The 19,044-nt window shown below is 42.4% G+C and overlaps 1 protein-coding gene across 4 annotated transcripts in view; it reads left to right on the top strand.

Annotated features, from left to right (window-relative positions):
• FUZ (fuzzy planar cell polarity protein) overlaps nucleotides 1–19,044 on the top strand; it is a 322,221-nt gene that overhangs the window by 65,749 nt on the left and 237,428 nt on the right. The window lies entirely within an intron of this gene.

Genomic DNA, 19,044 nt, shown 5'->3' with positions numbered 1-19,044 from the left:
CTGGAATTCGAAGAGGTGCCTTCTCGCCGGTTTTTCAAAACGGCTCTACCTGCGGCTCCCTCAGAGAGGGGAGTTAGTGTTGAATGCAATACAAAAATTGTATCTTCAACAGGTAGTGGTCAAGGTTCCTCTACTGCAGCAAGGAAAGGGTTATTACTCAACCCTGTTTGTGGTTCCGAAACCGGACGGTTCAGTCAGACCCATTTTGAATTTAAAATCCCTGAACTTATACTTGAAAAAGTTCAAGTTCAAGATGGAATCGCTCAGGGCGGTCATCGCCAGCCTGGAAGGGGGGGATTTTATGGTTTCCCTGGACATAAAGGATGCATACCTTCATGTTCCAATATTTCCTCCTCATCAGGCGTTCCTGAGATTTGCTGTACAGGATTATCATTACTAATTTCAGACGTTGCCGTTTGGGCTTTCAACGGTCCCGAGGATTTTCACCAAGGTTATGGCAGAAATGATGGTGCTCCTGCGCAAGCGAGGGGTCACAATTATCCCGTACTTGGACGATCTCCTCATAAAAGCGAGATCTCAGGAGAAGTTACTGGACAGCGTGTCTTTGAAGATGTTACAGCAACACGGCTGGATTCTCAATATCCCGAAGTCACAGTTGGTTCCTACAACGCATCTGACCTTCTTGGGCTTGATTTTGGACACAGACCAGAAGAAGGTTTTTCTTCCAATGGAAAAAGCTCAGGAGCTCATGACTCTGGTCAGGAACCTATTGAAGCCAAAACAGGTGTCAGTGCATCACTGCACTCGAGTCCTAGGGAAAATGGTGGCATCAAGTAAGATGATGGTTGAATTTCACCGTGGGATGAAAGTCCAAGAATGATGGTAAGGAAATTCGTTATTGTTCTCAAAGCGTGTTCTTCATGGAAGTATCTTTCAAAGATGTTGCATGTAGAGAGAACCTTTTGTCATGATGGTACCTGGTTTCTTCTTTTCTTGTGCCACACTTTTGACCAAATGGTTCTTGAGGTTGTCCAACCGTCCATGGATTCCTGTTCCCATTTGGCCATGAACAGGTTGGCATAGCTAGGGGCGAACCTGGTACCCATGGCGGTTCCCTTTGTTTGTAGATAGTAAGAACCATCATAAAAGAAGAAATTGTTCTTCAAAATCTGTTCATGGCCAAATGGGAACAGGAATCCATGGACGGTTGGAGCGGCATGGGGGCGGACCTGATTACCTGGGTCCGGTATATTGATGACATCTTCTTCATATGGCATGGCACAGACTCATCACTACAGGAGTTTTGCCAATTACTAAACAACAACAATAAGAATATCGTACTTACCTTTGAAACCAGTAAAACATCAGTACACTTTTTGGACCTTGAGATCTTCGTAGAAGATGATCTTTTGCACACACGGACCTACACGAAACCAACGGACTGCAATTCATTCATACCATCCACCAGTAACCATCATAATAATTGGCTTACATCGGTACCCAAAAGCCAATTTCACCGAATCAGGAAAAATTGCTCTAAAGTGGAAGACTATCAGAAACAGGGAACCGCATTGAAAGAACAATTCCTGGCCAAGGGATACACAACAAATACAGTGGATAGTCCCTTTCAAGAATATCTGACTAGTAACAGAAGAGATCTGTTGGAACCTAAGAAAAGAGATGATAACCTGACTGAAGATATAGGTATACCCTTTATCACCAAATTCTGTAGCCAACACAAGCAAATGGAAGCCATCATTAGAAAACACTGGGGGATCCTTCTACGTGATCCAATGTTGAAAGGAACCTTAAAAGAGAAACCCAGATTCATATATAGGAAGGCAGACAACCTCAAGAACCATTTGGTCAAAAGTGTGGCACAAGAAAAGAAGAAACCAGGTACCATCATGACAAAAGGCTTCCATAGATGTGGAACTTGCAGTATGTGCAGGAACTGTAAAAGTTCCACGTCTAAAATCACAGAGTACACTTCCACCACAACTGGAAAAAGCAGACAAATTCACCAATTCATTACTTGCAATAGTAACCATGTAGTATATCTCATCACGTGTTCCTGCAAAAAACAATATGTCGGAAGAACCACCAGGAAATTAAAAGAACGCATGGCAGAACACGTACGCAACATCAAAAAAGGAGTCACCTCCCATGGAGTGTCAGCACACTTCAAAGACCATCACCATTGCCAACTTAAAGATTTGATCTCCTTTTGTGGAATTCACATTATAAAGGGGAATTGGAGGAAAAACAATATGGAGGAGGAACTAGCAAAGAAGGAGATGCGGAGCATTTTTGAAATGGGCACTCTACATCCAGCCGGTCTCAATCTGGATTTCGAAACCAAATGGTTTTTGTAACAATTTCAAGTCGTATTAAGCTCATATGACCAATTTATTACAATATACCCCATTTATAGATTGTCTTTATATTCTTACAATGTCATTTAATCATCTATTGGGGGGACCGCATTAAACACAGATAGTACGCATTCAAGTGCAACATATATTATTACCATATCTTCCTCCATTATGATTGTTGTAATATTTATGAACAACCCTTTCCTTTCACAACCATGAATTTTTATTATCATGAATTTTTATTATCATGGTTTATAATTGTTTACATTATAACTTTCTGATTTATCACTGTAACCTATATGTATCCATCCCTCCACCAGTCCTTCCAATCAGGTTCATCCCTCAGACGCGTCCCTGGTTCATGCCTTATCTATTGGGGGGACCTTACTAATCATGCCTATTATATATTCACGTATATATTGCTACTATGTCTTCCTCCTTTGTATTAGTTACAGTTGTTGCAATTCTTGTAATACTTGTGAATGACCCCTTTCTGTCTATAACCACGGATCAACTTTATTAGCATTGTTTATACGTAGAAAAATATTTTCACTACAAAAATATTTTTACTATAATATATGGGTCCCATGACTGTAATCTACATATTTATCCCACCATCAGTCCGCATTAGCAGATTTTATCCCTCAGCCCCGTTTCCATGTTTAAGCAGCACAATAAGTAAGAAATCAGGAAGAATCCTCTTATTGCGTCTGGCCACCTATTACGTCATGCGTTCCACCTCATCTGGAACGCAAAAGGGCGGAACCAATATCACACGTGATTTCTCACGTGACCAGCCGCGCCGTCGATCCCGGTCTCATGTCCCAGATGACGCGGCACGCATCAGGCGCTACCCGGACAGCGGAAGCACAGGAGTCTGATCTAGGTCATGTGCTTTTGGAACGCATAGCGCATTTTTACTTCTTTTTACTATTTTTCTAACATTTTATTCATCCTTTGCACCCAGCCCAGTAAAAACAACATATTGAGTACCCAGTCCATATGTCAAAGGGAAGATTTATACTAAAATAAAGAACTTAGCATTATTGCAGGGTCCCGCACAGGAAGGGGCGGACTCAGACATCATACCAGGTATAAATAGAGGGTATGGTTGAGCTCACATGCACCTTGAAAAAGACTAAATAGTTGAAACGCGTTGGTGGAGCATGTGAGGATTTGAGGTACCACTCCAACCAGTTCTAACAGCAGGAAAACGGTGAGACATCCCGGGTTAACATCTTTCTTTCACTGTTGGATTTTGCTGTATAAACATCCATAAGACTGTTTGTTGTGGTATGCAATCCAGAATTTGTTTTTAATAATTTTTATAATAAATGTATTGAAACCTCACACACCCCTTCGTGTTTGTGCTTTATACTGAGCCCAATACGAAGTCAGGGAGTGATCGAGAAAGACCATCCAGCCTGCTGAAATAAAGAAACCGCTACATGAAAGTACGACGTCTATTTGAAGTAAGCTTAGATGTGAGCATCATCTAGAAGTATCTGTTTATGAATATTTGGGGTACACACATTTTTGGCACCAGAAGTATTTACCTAGAGGCTTTAAAGAAACCTTTATAGGCTTTCTCCAAGTGTTTGAAAGTAAGCACACATGTGAGGAGCCACATCTATCTTGAAACACCAGGGTGAACCCTTACGGATACCTGTACACTTCCCCGTATCACTATAGTCCATAGAGTCCGGGCAGAAGTCACCTTCATTCAAATTAACTTTTTTGGGGGGAATCCCACTGAACCCTTGTACATTATCTGTGTTCTCTCTACATGCAACATCTTTGAAAGATACTTCCATGAAGAACACGCTTTGAGAACAATAACAAATTTCCTTACCATCATTCTTGGACTTTGATCCCACGGTGAAATTCAACCATCATCTTACTTTGCGCCAACAGTAGGTCCATCCTACCTTTCTTGTTTATCAGTCTTTTACAGGTGTGTGGTGACACATCAGGAAAGTACCTTACACTGGGCAGCAAAGAGAGTGCGCAGGAACATACCTTATAAATTCATTTTTCAATAAATCGCTTTCACCTTAAGGTATTTTCCAGCTGCACCTCTATCATGTTCTCACATAGGGATGTAAGGAGGGAGAAACTATAAGAAATCTTTCTGGATCATGCTGAATCCACACAATGTGTGGATGGTGATCTAGAGGGTATAATGGAGAAATTACAGAATGCATTATTGAAAGAAGGTAGAATCTGGTGGGAGCTGATCTCTCTAGAGAGATACATTGCAGAGGAAATCATCCACAGAGGTCTAAGAATAGACAAACTGCCATCATTTCAGAATAGATCCTCAGCATTTGAAGTGGAATGGATGAGAATTCTAGACTCATGTTCTCTCTCTCTCATGAGACTTCTGGTGCGAGAAAGAACAAAAGAGCTGAAAGATTTGGAAACAGAGATCGATTCTCTGAAAACATTGGTAGAACCGTTTAAAGAACTTACGGATTACAAAGAGATGGAACATGATATCGCAGAAAAAGTGGGACACAATGAGAAGGAACTCATGCAGAAAAAGAAAAACAAATACCAACGGGATGTCACAGACTTTAAAGAGGGAAAGCAACATCTCATTACTAAGAAGGAAAGAAACTTCTTTGGACTTCAAGGAACTAAACCAAGATACTATGAACATAGGACCAGGTTTGATGAAGAACGTCCGCCTAGAGAGAATAGAGAGGACCAAGGAGAAAAGAGAAGAAAGATCACGAATACCGGGATTCATCCCCACCAAAAGAAAAGATATGTATCCTTCCAGAGAAATTACTCTAGAGAAGAAAGAAAAAGATCGTGGAGAGGAAGAACCCCCAACCCACGAAGGAATGGATATAGAACGGAAAGAGGAGGATCCTGGAGAGAGGGATACCGCCAAAAAAATAGAGAGAGAAGCAGCAATTATCGTAATTACGAACCGAGAGAATACATCAACTATGGTAAACGGCGATTTGACAGTAGGACACCTCACTACCAACATGAGGATAATGAAGGGGAGGTTTTTTTAGGATAAAACCCGCCCCAAAAACCAGAAGAGGGAAGCGTGGCGGGAGGAAGGAAAGGAGTGAAGGACAACCACCAACTGAAAGGGTAAGGAAGTAAAGGAAAAAGAAGAAAACCTCTGGAGACCAAGAGGAACCTGTGATCAACGAGAACTCTCACTTACCAGAAGAAGGGAATGCAAACAAAGAACAAGGCTATGTCAAAATCTTCAATCTAAGCAACTACAAACTTTCGGAGGTGGAGGAAAAGGTTCTAGCGAGGGGTTTGAAATTTGCTCCGTCATCAAAAATGGATAACTTCGAAGTATATGTGGATCTACAGAGATTTATACGTAAACTCACCCTTAAAAAATTCTTCAAAGAGCAACCTGCACAAGAAGATGAAGAACCCAACATTTTCAAACCCAAATCGATCTTCTATCCCCTCCATAAAAAAGGTTGTTTTATAGAGACATTCGAAAAAGCGGTAAAAGAAGATCTGGAACAGGAGATTGCTTGGAAAAATGGATCCAGGAATTTAAATAAAAAGGAGAGGGATGCACTAAAGAACCTGAAAGACCAATCCTCGATCATAATCAAACCCGCGGACAAAGGGGGCGGCATAGTCATTCTAAATCTAAAGGACTATGAAGAAGAACTAACATACAAGAAATTAAGAGGGAATCCATCAGAACAGATTAAGAAGAAACTTACCACCTTCTTGGATAAGTATAAACACCGTAACACAATCACAGAGAAGAATCACAAGTATATGTTAATACAAAATCCATCTATACCAGTGTTTTACATCCTACCCAAGGTTCATAAGAGTTTGGAAAAACCACCTGGGAGACCTATAGTTGCTGTAACCGAATCCCTCATGTCAAATTTATCACAATTCATAGACCATCTGTTACAGCCCATAGTCATCAAAACACCATCTTACCTTAAGGATTCCACCGATCTCATAAAGAAATTAGAAATCCTAGAGTGGAAATCGGATTACCATTTAGTGACAGCGGATGTATCATCCCTATACACCATCATCAACCATCTAGACGGTTTAAGTTCAGTATCACATTTTATCTCAGAAGAAACACATCTACACCCGTTCCAGGACTTTCTCCTAGAGGGAATAGAGCTGATTTTGAAGAACAATTTCTTCTTTTATGATGGTTCTTACTATCTACAAACAAAGGGAACCGCCATGGGTACCAGGTTCGCCCCTAGCTATGCCAACCTGTTCATGGCCAAATGGGAACAGGAATCCATGGACGGTTGGAGCGGCATGGGGGCGGACCTGATTACCTGGGTCCGGTATATTGATGACATCTTCTTCATATGGCATGGCACAGACTCATCACTACAGGAGTTTTGCCAATTCCTAAACAACAACAATAAGAATATCGTACTTACCTTTGAAACCAGTAAAACATCAGTACACTTTTTGGACCTTGAGATCTTCGTAGAAGATGATCTTTTGCACACACGGACCTACACGAAACCAACGGACTGCAATTCATTCTTACCATCCACCAGTAACCATCATCGGTACCCAAAAGCCAATTTCACCGAATCAGGAAAAATTGCTCTAAAGTGGAAGACTATCAGAAACAGGGAACCGCATTGAAAGAACAATTCCTGGCCAAGGGATACACAACAAATACAGTGGATATTCCCTTTCAAGAATATCTGACTAGTAACAGAAGAGATCTGTTGGAACCTAAGAAAAGAGATGATAACCTGACTGAAGATATAGGTATACCCTTTATCACCAAATTCTGTAGCCAACACAAGCAAATGGAAGCCATCATTAGAAAACACTGGGGGATCCTTCTACGTGATCCAATGTTGAAAGGAACCTTAAAAGAGAAACCCAGATTCATATATAGGAAGGCAGACAACCTCAAGAACCATTTGGTCAAAAGTGTGGCACAAGAAAAGAAGAAACCAGGTACCATCATGACAAAAGGCTTCCATAGATGTGGAACTTGCAGTATGTGCAGGAACTGTAAAAGTTCCACGTCTAAAATCACAGAGTACACTTCCACCACAACTGGAAAAAGCAGACAAATTCACCAATTCATTACTTGCAATAGTAACCATGTAGTATATCTCATCACGTGTTCCTGCAAAAAACAATATGTCGGAAGAACCACCAGGAAATTAAAAGAACGCATGGCAGAACACGTACGCAACATCAAAAAAGGAGTCACCTCCCATGGAGTGTCAGCACACTTCAAAGACCATCACCATTGCCAACTTAAAGATTTGATCTCCTTTTGTGGAATTCACATTATAAAGGGGAATTGGAGGAAAAACAATATGGAGGAGGAACTAGCAAAGAAGGAGATGCGGAGCATTTTTGAAATGGGCACTCTACATCCAGCCGGTCTCAATCTGGATTTCGAAACCAAATGGTTTTTGTAACAATTTCAAGTCGTATTAAGCTCATATGACCAATTTATTACAATATACCCCATTTATAGATTGTCTTTATATTCTTACAATGTCATTTAATCATCTATTGGGGGGACCGCATTAAACACAGATAGTACGCATTCAAGTGCAACATATATTATTACCATATCTTCCTCCATTATGATTGTTGCAATATTTATGAACAACCCTTTCCTTTCACAACCATGAATTTTTATTATCATGAATTTTTATTATCATGGTTTATAAATGTTTACATTATAACTTTCTGATTTATCACTGTAACCTATATGTATCCATCCCTCCACCAGTCCTTCCAATCAGGTTCATCCCTCAGACGCGTCCCCATTGATAAAGATAGATATTTATCTTATATAAAACCCTTTATGAGGTCTAAGAACACTGCACGCTTTTTACGTATGGAGTACCGTAAGGGTACGCACGTTGCGTAGCAATCGCTTAGCCGTAGTCGAGACGCTCAAGCGTCACGTTCGCTCACGGCCAAGAGATCACAGGCAGGCACACTATTGGCTGCTGACTAACGTAATGATTCGCTATAGCGTAGCGGACGCTCGGGACCACGAGGAGATCACCAGCGGCGCTGACGCTAACAATGTTAAACCTTTGTATCTAAACCATAAACAGTGTATTGTGCAGTAAAACCTTAGTGTAATGATAGAGTGTAAATGCAACACAGTATAACCTTATTAACTCAAAAGCTGTTTGAGCGTCACCGACGCTCTGAGAATACTAAACACTATAATAAATACACAGATACCTGGGCTTAGGGTCCAACGCCTAATAAATATATATTATGAATGATATACTTGCAAAAGAATTAACACAATACAAGTCATACACTACAATATAACATAGACTACCTAACCAGATAACTACACAGGAAATACAATACAATACAATTACGTTTTAAGGGAAAATAAGAGAGAAAGAGGAGAAGAGAGAGAGAGAGAGAAATTGGCCCACAATAACAAGAAGATCAATATGGTTGCGGAGAAAACTTACGCACAAAGGAAACGATCGCATGCGCCTCTGGACATCCAGCTCCCGATTTTCAGCAATGATAACCGTTGAAGAGTGAGTGCTGGATGTGATCGGCTTGTCTATTTATGCCCCACACACAATACAATTCAATGGTCCCTACAATCTCATTGTTCATTGGACACAGGAATTCCTCCTCGCATTATAACAAAAGGTCATAGGTTGATTCATACAGGTGGGCTGTGACTATTTCCAACAGCTCAGGTTGGAGGGAAACTGGGTTTCCCGCCACATGGATAAGTAAGTGCAAATACAGTAAATGTTCATAAACTTCTTATGTCCATAACTATTCGCACGAGCGATTAATCCGCTTCAAACCAACACCGGAATATTGCTAATTAAATACTCTTCCGATGGGTACTAAACACCACTGTATTACTCCTGTCTGTCCCTTCGTATCAAAAAAAGAGGGATTTCTCTGTTCATGAACATTCTACATTAACCAAACTTTCAGAATCTATCAAAGGGACCATGATCTACAAAATACATTATATAGTGAAAATATGTAACGATTGGGTCGCACGCTACGATCACATAAACTCTACCGTAAATACGCATACCGTGCGCCTGCGGGTGCCCGCGACTGTGAGTATGCGCACGTACGGGAGAGCGTACGCATGCGCAGCACGGACCTGTGTGAGGTGCAAATATGGTAGTGTGCATAGAGATTTTTTTCTGACTTTGACAGTCCACCCTTTGGCAGTCAACAATAACTGCCACCTTCTAAAACATTTCAAAAAGAGAAAAATATATGTCAGGGGTTAATACATTTACATGGTTGGGTAGGGGAGGAGAGGAGAAGGTAGGAAAAAGGGTATGACCTAGTGAGATAGCAGGAGCATGTGTGTATGAATCCGTGCTTGGGGGTCATGTATCATCGTGCCGTACGTGTTTTAAATCAAGCTTCGAGGTATTGCGAAGTATACATTTGAATTCCTTCTTATCCCGTGGTACGGGTCTGTGGATGGGCTGTCAAACTTTACCGAGCTCTTTTCGGCTTTGGTTGTAACAAAATGGGGGAGCACATTTTAGTTGATGATACATGAATGGGGGAGATATGTGGTTGCTGATATCTGTGCCTGTATTCCCTATCGACTATGTGTGTCATTACCTGAGGGTTGTAGAAATGAAGAAAAGACATAATTACGGTAATTGCGGTGGTGTTCTATGTCAGGTAAATGTACATTCGTCGATTGAGGTCTTGTTTGGTGTCTGTTGAATGCAGTCTTCTTTGTGCTTTTGCCCATAAGGTGCGAGCAAAAGCTGTCAATGTCCATAGATTTACAAAAGTGTTGGGCTAGCGTAATTTTAAAATTTCTAGGGAAACTGGGGATCCATGGCATAGTTCATCAAAAATCTGTGTATCAGGTTGTCAAAACTTCTTCTTTAATCCATCTGTTGTCTGTATATCGGCTCATCAAATTCCTCGTCCAAGTGGGTCTTTTTACCTTGGAGGAAACGGAAAAACAGGTGAAAGAAACGGACCGTAGAAATCGCATTTTCATCACATCATTGTTTCTACATTTGGGTCATAAATCAGATCCATTGGAATTACAGTTTCCTCACTCCTTAAACTCATTACCCTAGTACGACGATTGCACTTCATTAAAGCCTGACCGCATCTAAATATCAAACCAATCGTTATGATAACACCTAAGATACATAGGAGAAACTTCCCAACATCCATTATGACTCCTTGAGCCCAGTCTCCTAAACCAGAGAACCAATTTCGCGGGTTCAACCATGACACCCAACCAGTCAGCTCATTACCTACAGCAGCAAGAGTGAGATTGTGTCTCCTGCGAAATTCCCACTTCAGTTGGAGAATATCGTCCATCTTTTGGTCTATGACCTCGACCGGGTCCTCGGTGCTATTCGTAATATATGTGCAACATTTCACGCCGTATTGTGTTGCCAGTGTGACACAATATCCGCCTGTCACTGCTGTGAGGTAATTAAGAACCATTCTATGCTGTACTAGTTCTGTTTTGTAAGCTTGAAGTTCTCTTCCAGTATACCTAAACGTGTCATCATACATTTCAGTGATATTATCTAACAAATTTGCAAGCGCAGATATGTATTTATAATTCAGCACTCCCCTGGTGGTGCGAGTGATGTCTAACGCGATTAGAAACTGAATCCCGGTGGATTCATGGATCATGTCAGAGGCCGGATGCTCTGTTCTTTCTATCAGGTGCCGTTTAACTACGTGCTCATAATGGGTGTGAGTATAAGGAGTTTGGGCAACACGGTGTATGTCTTTCATTTTATCATGTGATACAGTCATTACTTCAGGCAGTACTTTTCCAATATAACACAATCCTTCAGAGTTTGGGGCAAGCCACTTATACGCCTTTCTCCCGCATATGAAATATGCATCATCGGGGAGAACATATGGGACGGAGTAGGACATAACCATATTACACACCTTCCATGTGAAATCTCCTAACCCTAATTCTTCCATCTGCTTAGTACACGTATCAGGTTGTACGATATGTGCACAGTATCCTGGTGATACCTCTCCAACTCTCGTAATCCTATCTCCTAAGGTATACCTATATCGGAAAGATTTTCCTCTACTGGCTATGTGGCGTATAAGCTCTGTATCTGTAGGCATTCTATCTGCTCTATGCGAAAAGGTCATGGTTTGATTACTCCATGACACTTCCCAATTTCCCGGCTTTCGGGGATTGGAGATGTTAAAACATAATAGGGACCTATCCACATGGTATTGGTGGAGCTTCAAACTAGGAGGGCTGGAGATATTAAACCTCCTGTCCACCGGTCTCCCACCACTTAACTCAAGTACCTCCCCTAACGTTAAAGGAAATGGTACTAGCCCTGATTTGCTATGACCTTGAGGTACTTGGGAGCATACCCAACAATCTGTTTTATTTAACACACTACCCACTAAGGAGTGATAGTCACTCAATGGATGCCGGTCCATATGAATATTAAAACTGGATTGGCATTTCTTTATGCACCCATCCTCAATGACATTGTTACAGAGCCGACAGATACAGTTTTCTTCAGCTAACAATCCTTCACAATTCCTTCTATGGTCAATGCTATCGGATCGTTTTCTGATACTCGCCTTTACTTGTTGGTTAAGTTGTTCTTGGAAAACTACGCCTCCATCTTTATCATCAAAACCCATTCCAGAACCTCTCTCGACCTCCATGGTACTCTCGCCGGAACAGACTGCTCTGGTCAACATCATGGTCAACAGGAAAATCCGGATCACAGTCTCTTGGGGCAAGTCCATCTTGTAGGAGGAAACGGAGAAGAATGAGAAGGGGGAAAAAATAATTTGAGGGAGAGGGGATGGGAAGTTGGAGAAAAACAATAAAAGGGAACAGGGGATCGACAACTGCTTTTGGTCTTGTGATTTTCAATGCTCAGGTGCCGCCTCAATCCTCCTGGAACAGACACTCCAGTGATACAACCTCTACCGTCTGTTCCTTATCACGGGACCTCTCTGGATCAGCAACCTTCCTACAGTGGGACGAATGAACCCAAGTCTCTCTCTCAGCAACCTTCAATGCTGTAGTGCTAGTCAATAAGACCTGGTATGGTCCTTCCCATCTGTCAATAAGGCAACCTGAGCGTAGAAAATTCCGTACCATTACATAATCCCCAGGTTCAATGTCATGACAATTACTATCTGGTAAATCAGGAATCACTAACTTCAGATTATCATTTTGATTCCTTAACTGTTTACTCATGTTAATCAAGTATTTTACAGTCACTTCATTGTTACACTTCAAATCATCCTGAGGGTTAATCATAACATGCGGTTGTCGACCAAACAAGATTTCAAAGGGAGACAGATTAAGAGGGGACCTGGGAGTGGTTCTGATGCTGTACAGTACAATGGGTAAAGCTTCTGGCCATGTCAATCCTGTCTCTGCCATCACTTTACTCAGTTTATTTTTAATAGTGCTGTTCAATCTTTCCACTTTCGCACTCGCCTGTGGACGGTATGGAGTGTGCAGCTTGCTATCAATTCCCATCAATTTACACATTCCTTGAAAGACATCACCTGTAAAATGGGTACCCCTATCACTTTCGATAATTCTAGGGATACCATATCTACATACAAATTCCTGCACAATTTTCTTAGCAGTAAACATAGCGGTATTTGTGGCCGCCGGAAATGCTTCGACCCAATTTGAGAAAACATCTATACAAACGAGTACATATTTCAAATTTCGACAAGGGGGTAATTGAATAAAGTCAATCTGTATTACCTGGAAAGGGCCGCCGGCAGGTTGGATATGAGATGGTTCTGTAGGTATTGCCTTTCCGATGTTCTTTCTCAAACAGGTAAGGCATGACATTGCTCTTTTACTTGCATGAGATGAAAATCCTGGGGCACACCAATATGCTCTTACCAACTTGCACATCCCTTCCTTGCCCAGATGAGTCAGCCCGTGAGCTGCCTCAGCTAAACATGGAAGGTATGCCTTGGGGGCCACTGGTTTACCATGTCCATCCGTCCAGAGTCCTGAGGACTCCTGGCCATATCCTTTTGCCTTCCAGACTGCCTTTTCCTGTGTGGAACACAAATTTTGCATTTCACACAACTTCTGTGTGTTGATGGTATTGAATACCATCAGTTGTGTGGTGTCTGTCTGTCTGGGGGTAGCAGCTGCTAATTTAGCAGCTTCGTCTGCTCGGCTGTTACCAAGTGATACTGGGTCCTGGCTATATGTGTGTGCTTTACATTTGATAACAGCCACTCTGTCGGGTTCCTGTATCGCTGTTAGAAGCCTTTTTATGTGGGCTGCATGCGCTATCGGTGTACCAGCTGCCGTCATGAAATTTCTGAGGCGCCATAGGGCTCCAAAATCATGGACTACCCCGAATGCGTATCTAGAGTCGGTGTAGATATTGGCTGATTTGCCCTTAGCCAATTCACATGCTCTGGTTAGGGCGACCAGTTCAGCAACCTGGGCTGAGTGAGGTGGGCCTAGCGGTTCCGCTTCTATGGTGCCTTGGTCATCTACGACTGCGTATCCAGTACACAAGTCTCCCGAGTCTGACTGTCTATGACAACTACCGTCCGTGTAGAACGTAAGTTCTACATCTTCCAGTGGGTTGTCACTGATGTCAGGCCTTGCTGTAAAATTTTGGGTCAAATATTCCATACAATCATGTGTGTCTTCCTTTGTATTAAATCCTCCTTCCCCACCACTCTCATCCTCCACCCTTTGTGCCTGTCCAGGCACACCTGGGAGATATGTTGCAGGATTTAATGCACTGCATCTCCTTATGGTGCTGTTTACGGGGGCCATTAGTGCCAATTCCCATCTTGTAAACCGCGCTGATGAGACGTGCCTGGTTTGGGCAGAATTCAGCAAGGCTGACACTGCATGTGGTGTATGAATTGTGAGGTTGTGACCTAGCACGACATCTTCGCTTTTCGTTACTAGCAATGCTATCGCAGCAACGCTTCGCAAGCATGTGGGGAGGGATCGCGCTACCGTGTCTAGCTGAGCGCTGTAATAGGCTACTGGCCTGCTGGCATCACCGTGCTTTTGGGTTAGTACGTCTGCCGCGCAACCAGCACTTTCTGTTCCGTATAGTTCAAAGGGTTTCCCATAGTCTGGCATACCTAGTGCTGGTGCCTGCGTTAGGCACTGTTTAAGTCTCTCAAATGCTGTCTCAGACTTGTCTGTATGCGAAATCCGATCAGGTTTGTTTGAGGAGACCATCTCCTGCAAGGGTAACGCTAGAATGGAAAACCCTGGGATCCAATTACGGCAATACCCACACATTCCTAAAAATGTTCTGATCTGTTGCTGGGTTTGTGGCAGAGTCATGTCTCTAATTGCTTGAATTCTATCAGCGGTCAGGTGTCTCAGTCCTTGTGTTAGACAGTGTCCCAAATATTTTACCTTAGTTTGGCATAATTGCAACTTGTCTTTGGAAACCTTGTGTCCTGTGTCTGAAAGATGAAACAGGAGCTGTTTCGTATCCTTCAGGGATGCTTCCAATGAATCAGAACACAGTAGTAGATCATCCACGTACTGTATTAATACTGATCCACTCACTGGTTGGAAAGACTGTAAACAATCATGCAAAGCCTGGGAAAATATACTTGGACTATCTATGAATCCTTGTGGTAATCGAGTCCATGTGTATTGGACTCCTCTGTATGTAAATGCAAACAAATATTGGCTGTCAGGGTGCAGAGGTACCGAAAAGAAAGCGGAGCAGAGGTCAATAACAGTGAAAAATTTCGCAGTGGGAGGGATTTGCATTAGGATGACAGCTGGATTTGGCACTACGGGGAACTGACTCTCAACTATTTTGTTAATCCCCCTTAGATCCTGCACTAGCCGGTAACCCCTCCCCCCACTCTTTTTCACAGGGAAGATGGGACTATTGGCAGTGCTGGACGTTCTTACCAGAATGCCCTGTTGTAGCAAGCGCTCTATTACTGGGTGAACTCCTAACTCCACCTCTGGCTTCAGAGGGTACTGTGGGATTTTTGGAGCTATCCTACCATCTTTTACTTGTACAACTACCGGAGCTACGTTTGCCATTAATCCAGTGTCCTGTCCATCTTTAGTCCAAAGTGACTCTGGTATCTGAGATTTCATTTCTTCTACTTGGGAGGGAGTCCTATTTGTCATAATGGTATGTGACATTAATTTTGATGGGGAGTCTAACATGTCTCGCACTTCCTGAGCGTGATTCTCAGGAATGTCCAAGAATACACCTTCAGGAGTACAATAAATGACGCACCCCATTTTACACAGTAAGTCTCTACCCAGGAGATTAGTTGGTGCCGATGCAGCCAGCAAAAAGGAATGCTTGGTATGTAAAGGCCCTATTGTAATCTCGGCTGGTTTGCTAACAGGGTAGTGCTGGACTACTCCCGTTACCCCTATGGCTGGAATTGTCTTACCAGTGGTTCTCATGCCCACTGTCGAATTTATCACTGATTTGGCCGCCCCTGTATCTACAAGAAAGTTTAATGATTTACCAGCTACATTGATTGCAATTTCGGGTTCACTTCCAAGGCTTGCAATCAATTTTACTGGCTGCAGATTACAGGTATGGCCACACCCCTATTGGGTATGGTGACCTCCCTGAATCCCGCTGGCAGCAACTACTTGTGATGGAGTTAATTGGGAGCTACCAGAGGCTTGCCAGTCTCTGTTCGGGGGATATCTTTTTGTTTCCCCTGCATGTGGCTCATAACTCCGTTTCTGCGGACCCTGATCCCAATGTCGTGTATCGTGTCGTTGTCTAGGGGGTTGATAAGATTTTTGTATATTTCTCGATCTACAGTCTCGTGCAAAGTGTCCCTGTTTGTGACAAGAATAACATGTTACCACATTTGACTTACCCACAGGGTTTGGTGATATTAACACAGGCTGTTTTGTGGTTAAGGCCTGTATACTTACTGCCATTAACTTATCACCTTGTTGTTCCCTGTGTCTGGTGATATTCCGGTCGTGATCAATAGCAGCCTCTCTCAAAGTAGCCACAGACAGACCTCGCCAACATGATTGTGTGGTCTGTACCCTAGTCTTTAATGACTCTTTTAAACCATCCATCAGTACCGATACTGCTACTTCTCGATGGTTTATGTTTGTTTTAATGTCCTCTATGCCTGTGTATTTTGCCATCTCTAATAATGCTCTGTGAAAATACTCTGTAGCTGTTTCTGACTCCTTTTGTTTAATGGAGAATATCTTGTTCCATTTAACTACCGCTGGGAAATACTCTTTTAACTGTAAGCTTATTCTTTTTACATTGTCTTTGTTGTACACTTCTGTAAGAGGTACATCCTGATCTAATCCACAGTCAGCTAAAAATTGAGTTGCGTCAACATTGGAGGGTAAACATGCTCTCAGCAATATCTGCCAGTCTTTGTTGTTGGGCTCTAACGTGTTACCTAGGTCTCTGATGTATTTTTGGCTGGCAACTAAGTCTTTTCTAGGGTCAGGGAATTCAGACACTATGGTCCTTAATTCCATTCGGGAAAATGGGCTATACATGGCAATGTTCCTAACAGGAGTGACTCCTGAAGTGTCTGTTTTCCCATTTGGAACTACTATTACCTTAACAGGATTAACTCTAACAACCTCATTCTGTGTAGATTCTACAGGCTGTGGTGAAATAGTTTCAGCATAGTGTATGGTGCCGTACTTACCCGTTGATACGACCTCACCTATCCCTCCGCTAGGGGCCTTTGTTACTAATCTCGGGGGTGGAGCTGTGCCTACTGTGGTCTCTGCTATGGTGGCTGCTAGAGAGAGCGCTGAAATTGTTGCCGATTCGTCCTCTTGATCACACTCCTGAGGAAAGTTCAAAACAGGGTACAACTTGCACGGGTTAATACTTGCATTGGTTAATTGGTTAACATTATCTTTAACATTTACACAGTTGCTAAGTGTTTGTTTGTTACACCTTAGTGCGTCATTCTCCGCAACCAATTTCTCTCCTGATATGTATGGTGGCGGTGGGGCCGTGGCTATCAGTTTCCTGATCGAGCCAGATCCCGCCGCCTGAGCCAATCCTCTCTGTATGTCACCCTCCTGTTGCCACAACTGCAAATAATCATAATGCTTGATTCGTCTCTTTGCTGATTTAATGAGACATATCCTTCTCCTTAAATTCGTTAACACTTCTGAGCTGAAGCTACCTACTCTTGGGAATTTCTCCCCGTCATGTACTGTCATTCTCTCCCATTCATCACATAAAGCTTCTGTGTGACTTCCGTACTTTTCACACATTACGTACCTTGCCGACCCGACTGGTCGGTTTATGGAATCAACCCGAACCGAGGTTGATCGCCCCCTTCCTGAACAACTGGCCCCCATAATTTGCAGGTGTTACGGACCCTTACAAAAAACCAAGATATTCACGATAGGTTGACGGTAAGGTTTACCGAGCACCTTACTCACTCTGCCCACGCCGACCAATACGACCTGATCACACCGATATGGTGCTGGCGTACTCGACCCAGGGCACCTATTTAACCTTTGTTTACTGGAACATGCGAGGGATATCCGCAGAACACTTACTCTTTCCAGTAAAGGTGAGGTTGTTGGATAATTCCTGAGTGACCAGCGAACTTCCCTTTGTAAAAATAAAAAATTACACAAATCACGTCAGAATGTACAAATAGCGTTTATGACCTTCGTACACAAATAGTACCGGTCAGGTTTACTAATGCACACAATTACGTGCGGTACAATCGTTCAGCACATAAGCAACTAATTTTATGTACGGAGCGACCAGCGGAATCGAAAATTGCGGCTGCGAATTCCTTCAGCAAGAGCTTGTATGGCCTATATGGGTGTTGCACCAACCCTTTTAGGTGTTGTGCCTGTGGACTGTATAGCGGACTTCCTTGTCTGCTGTACCTGAACCTGCTGGTCTGTTATGACCTCCTGGTCTGTTACAGTATGACCTCCTGGTCTGCTATACTCTAATGCTCAAATTTTATGTTTAACCAAGGATGCCTCCCTAGCCACCGTGCATGTCACTTACACGTATGTTCCTCACGAGAACTCGATGATTTCTTTTGGTTCAACCTCAAAATTGTATAAATGTATGTAAAAACACTCACTCACCACATGTACACTTTTGTTTCTATTTCTATTTCTGCGCAGAAATTTCTCTTTAGACCAGATGTGTTACAAATTAGGAGAAGGATCTATTAATTTAAATTTCGAATGTTAAAATAAATTTTCGCTATTTATCGCCTGTTGCGTTATTTATCGCGTGTTGTTTGAGTTACGTGGGCGTACCCAGACGCTCCGTTGCGTAATTTACGCTGCGTGCGTCGGCCTTTGCGTACGCGAGTCTCTCCCTTTGTTAGAGACACGTGTACACCAGTCTTTGTCTACCGTAACACAACTAACACGTTTTATCAATGTAGATGATCCTTGATCATCTACCAAGCACCACACCAATCTCTCTTTATACCTTTAGGTAGAGTTGCGTGTGCGCTTTACACTTTATCCCTTTACTTTTACACTTTAACTATGAAATAGCGACAAATCTCTCTTAGTACGTTTATCAATTATACAATGGCAAACAGGAGAGTGATATATGAAAATACACGAATGAAAAGAAATGCAGATATGTGTGCGTGTGTACGCAAGACAGAAATAAACAGTTTTAAAAAGACTATCGTTTTGTTCTTACCTCCGGTCCCGGATTCCTTCAGCACCCTTTACTAA

The sequence above is a fragment of the Pseudophryne corroboree genome, chromosome 10 (genome assembly GCF_028390025.1).
Source record: "Pseudophryne corroboree isolate aPseCor3 chromosome 10, aPseCor3.hap2, whole genome shotgun sequence".
Lineage (NCBI taxonomy): Eukaryota > Metazoa > Chordata > Amphibia > Anura > Myobatrachidae > Pseudophryne > Pseudophryne corroboree.
The sequence above is the reverse complement of the archived record's forward strand: the minus strand, read 5'-3'. Positions and strand labels throughout refer to the sequence as shown.